Below are 5,120 nucleotides of genomic sequence, written 5' to 3' on the forward strand. Positions count from 1 at the left end.
TGATTAGTTAAAGAATGGCATGTGTGGAGATATTATTTTAATGTATCTATGGAACAATCACTATTTTTATGAATCATCATTCATCTAGAAACATTTTATAAGAATTTATAGTTTATTTAATTTTACAATCTAGAAACATTCTTACAATAATTTATGCTTTGTTGTATTTCGAGTAAGCAATATACTATTGTAATCATTTATACATATAATTAATATTTTCTAATTCATCCAATCAAATGTAAAAATTTACTAATTTTGTTTCTAATATATAATAGTATTTATTTTATTTTGAAATGTACTATTATAGTCATTTTTTTTTAATACTGAATTTTTTTTTAAAATAAAAGTTCTAAGTTCTAAACTTTTAGATAATAAGATATGTATATTTGATTTCTGTCATAACTAAAAGTCTTGAAAAGAAAGATAATTCCATATATTTTAAATCTCATATACACGTTTAAAAATTTTATTATATATTGAAAAAGTTATAAGAAAGAATTTTACCTTTTAGAAAAATAAATAAAACAAATAGTTATATTTAATATTATGATCATACTATTATTTTTTGTTAACATATTAATGGAAGAATAAATACATTAGAAGTTAATAATCAAGTTATAATAAAAATATATATAGATTAGTCATATTTAATATTATGGCTTATATTATTCTTAAATATACTCCTTTTTAGAATATTTATGTGTAATATTCTCTTGGCACTTTCTCATCTAGGAACATCATTAAGAATGTTTGATTAGTCTTTATTAACTATTATTTTTTTAATATATAAAAATAATAATATTTATTATGCCGAAGGCGTTCCCTTATTTGAGAGTGAAGAGCTAAAAATCCCATCCAACAGTGGAAAATCACGGACACAGAATCACTACCTACCATTGAAACATTTTTAACCGTGGATTGATTTGATTGGACATTTCACTGTTCAAGTTGACTTTAAAACATTCAATACAAGTACCAGAAATTAACCTGTATTAGAATTGAGAGAATTTAGTCAGCATCAAAACAGTGCATAACACTTTGTTGGACAACGCATCACATCCGAATGGTTGCTCATTGATGAAATTCACTTCCCATGACAAGAACTTTGTACCGGATACTTTGAACCTAGGCTTCGAAGACACGAAAAATATTGCCATTCAAGAAAGACGTTGCCTCCACCACAAGGAACTCAAATGCAAACTCCACTGCCTGCACATGCACCTGAATTTGTATGTCGATCAATATCATTGCAACAACTAAGGCCTCGATACAAGTTATATGTAGCAACCTGGGCGGTCTGTCCTTGCAGCCTACCAGACTGTCAATCAAATGAGACTATAGCAAGCCACACATGTTGAGACTTGACATATGTCCAGGTCAACAAGGTATACAAATTCCTCTCCCTCAAACACGTCCATGATCGCAATGTTTTCTCCAAAATGGCTGAATGAAATGTACGAGCACTGCTCGCATACGAGCCCATGCTCCTCCTCTTTCCCTCCTCCACCTAACTGAGCGAGAGGTTGTTGTAATCGTTAAGATTTGACAACACTGCTTAACACACCGCTAGACCTTCGATACAACACGTGGCCACACGTTGCAGGGAAGAGCCATAAGGCAAACCTATGTAACTCAATTTGTGAAAATATGATACAGTTAAATAAATTTTAATTCAAATTCGCCAATTATAACCAAAAAGTAAAGGTTATAAAGATACAAGAAAATCATACCTGTACTTGAACAGCATAGATTTATATTTAAAACATCAAAATTAAATTGGTAGTAATAAAATTGGATATTAGTGTTTTTATTGGATTATATCAAAATTTTCAAAATAAATGATACAAATTTTATACACAAAGATACAAATAAAGAGAAAGATGTGGCCACCCTTAAACATCATACACTAAGAAAATTAAGCTTGGAAACAATAAGTCAACTTTGACTATTTAGCACTTTTAGTCATTGAATGAAACTTAGTATGTGATGTTTACACCATCTGGAAATATGTAGATAATGTAATATGCTAGAAGGAAATATAAAGAAGAGTGCAAGGGAGATACAAAGAGAAATGTAGATACATATACAAAGTCGTAGAGATCGAGTGAATGAGAGAGGAAGTAATAGAGATAGAGATATATAGAGAGAGGAGTGATTGGAGAGTTAGAGAGAAATATAATTAGAGAGAAAAATAGAGATAGAGTTGTTGCCCGGCTATAAAATTCGCTTCAATTTTGTAAGCCATGATTAATTTTTGAAACTCGCCTGATTTTAAGCTTTAAAATGGCCGTGTTATTTTTTAATTCTTGTGAGTTTCTAAATCTTCATGTCATTGGCTCGTTCTCAGCTTCGCACAGCACTTGAAATTTTTAAAATCTGACTTCTGAGCCTCAAGTTATTGCAGGTTAATGATAGCCGCCAAAAACATGTTTTCATTAACCTCTTAAAAGGTTAATGATTGCCGCCAAAAACACATATTTCTTAACCTTTAGCTTCTTAGAAGGTTAATGTTAACCACCAAAAACATGTTTTTCTTAACCTCCAAATAAAAGGTTAATGTTAACCACCAAAAATACGTTTTTTCTAACCATTAACCTCTCAAAAGGTTAATGATAACATCCAAAAACACGTTTTTCTTAACCTCTTCAACGTGGGTGCCCAGATAGAAGGCATATTGAAGGTTACAGAAGAAAAGTAACATACTGATGGATTTTTGAAATCTGTTTACCAACACTGCCATTAATGGCAGCTTCGAGAGTGGCAGAGCATTGCAATGGACTCCACCGAACACAACCACTTAACCACCATTGTCCCGAATGCTAGGCATTAGCATCTCTTGGCTTGAATCCTTTGGCACAGCTACATAATTGAACATTTTCTTGGGTGAAGCAGACTCCATAAGCTCCACAAATAAACAACTTAGCTTTCTTGGGGTTGTGACGAATCCATGCTCCATCTTCTGTTATCAATCCACAGATATAATACTAGAACTCAAAGTTCTTGACATAAGTGGATACGTTCAACTGACAACACTTAATCTGGAAGGTCTCTCTTCAATACAATTAATTAAAGCCGAGGAGTGTTTGACAGATATAGAGAGAATTCAGAGCTCGACGTAGTTGGAGAAGTTGCCTTATGTTCAAATCTTAGTTTCTAGTTTCATTGACATTATGAGTTGTGCTCCCAATATATCAACAACTATTCTTTTAGGATGGATTATGAATGTGAAGGACATTGATGAAGTGGATATAGTTGGTGGCAGATTTAAGGGTGTTAAAGTGCAGAGAATTTTCCAGAGTAATCAATGGGAGATTAATGGGAAGCTTCGTGGATGCTTGAAAAGTATTTGATGAAATGCTTGAATGAAACGTGGTTTCATGGATTGCGATGGTTGCCGGTTATGCGCAGAGTGGCTATGTGGACAAGGTCTTCAAACTCTTTGAAAGAATGCCAGAATGACACCTCATGTCATGGAATGCAATGATCTCAGCATATGCACATCATGATTATTTTGTAGAGGCCCTCACACTTTTCCATCAAATGCGACTTCAAAATGTTATACCTGACTCTATTACAATGGTTTCTGTTTTATCTGCTTGTGGTACAATTGAAGGTTTCTGTGCCCTTTGTGCTCTTCAGGACCTTGTAGATTTATCTCTGTCATCCCAAGGGGAAGTTATAGAGCCCATAGTTATGTTTGAAAATTGGAGCAACATGTCATCCTCTTTTCAGAAATGGCAGCAAGAAGATGCTCATGATTACTTGCATTCACTTCTTGAGGTTTGGATAACTGTGCTTTGGGGACAGGATAGTTTAACCCATGCTCGTTTTTTTTCAAGGGAGTAGTTTTGTGAAGAAAATCTTTGGCGGTTGTCTCAGAAGTCAGGTAAAGTGCACGCATTGTTGTCACTGCTCAAATGCATTCGAACCGTTCATTGATTTGAGCTTGGAGATAGATGAAGTTGATTCCTTGGCAAGTGCACTTCAATCTTTTACCCGTGTGGAACCAATTGTTCCTGACTCCAAGTATCATTGTGATAAATGCCATCAAAATGTACCAATTTTAAAGCAGTTCACAATCAGCCAACTGCCTGATGTTCTGGTAATTCAGCTCAAGCGTTTTTCCAATAATGGGCTTTTTGGTGATAAAGTACAGAAAATGGTTGCATATCCTCAAGTCTAAGACATGGAGCCCTTTTTAAGCAACCCTCAACAAGAAAAAGTTGAGATGAAATATGAGCTTTATGCAGTACTTTTGCATGCTAGATTTTCTCTAAATTTCGGTCATTATTACTGCTTTGTACGCTCCAGCTATGATGACTGGTATGAGATGGATGATTCACAGGTGTCAGTGGCAACTGAGGGAACTGTTATGCGTCAGCAGGCATACATTCTCTTTTATTTCTGAAAAGGGACCCAATGGTTCTCGGATAGCTCGACTGCTAGAGTGAACAATGAATCCAGTTCCATTGGTTCTCCCAAGTCAGTTCTAGAAGAGACGATTACAAGTGAAGAATCATCATCATCTCGTGAGTTGAGTGAAGCTGATGGTAGCGGTACTGAATTTTAAGATGGAATATATTCAAATGTGAATCCTGAAATGTTATCCAATGGAACTACAATGAATCATGATACTCGATTGAATAGTTCTCATTGCAGTTCAAATGTTGATGACGTGGGGAGCTCTGCTGCACCCGTCTCATCATGTACGTGTAACGTTGAGCCCGTCAGTCACAAAGACACTTCTGAAACTTCCATGGCACACACATCCCTAGAAAAACTAGAACCTTTGACAGCTTGCCCGGAGGAGAAACAAACAAATTCTGGAGAGGATTCCGGGGACACTAAGTCATCATGTTTGTCAGTGGATGCAATGCTCAATTTAATATCAACAGTGAATCTACTCCCTACCTATGCCCATCTAGGAGCTGTCTAGCGAGGCATGAGCTTTCACACTTGCATCATGAAAATGAGGATATGTGTCCATTAATAAAGTGATGTAACTTGTATGAATCATTGAAATATCAAGAGGATATCAGCAAAGATTAATTATTCAATCTTCCTCTCAGAAGGTGTGAGGTCTAAGTTTCAAGTCATTCTTGGTTAATTATGTAGAGGTT

General features: G+C 35.0%; 1 pseudogene; it reads left to right on the forward strand.

The window, feature by feature from the left end:
* Positions 1-3,607: 3,607 nt before the first annotated feature.
* Positions 3,608-4,800, forward strand: LOC149529047 (ubiquitin carboxyl-terminal hydrolase 20-like; annotated as a pseudogene).
* The last annotated feature ends 320 nt before the right edge of the window (positions 4,801-5,120 follow it).

This window comes from Cupressus sempervirens, chromosome 11, assembly GCF_028749045.1.
Source record: "Cupressus sempervirens isolate cs-2001-9-10 chromosome 11, ASM2874904v1, whole genome shotgun sequence".
Lineage (NCBI taxonomy): Eukaryota > Viridiplantae > Streptophyta > Pinopsida > Cupressales > Cupressaceae > Cupressus > Cupressus sempervirens.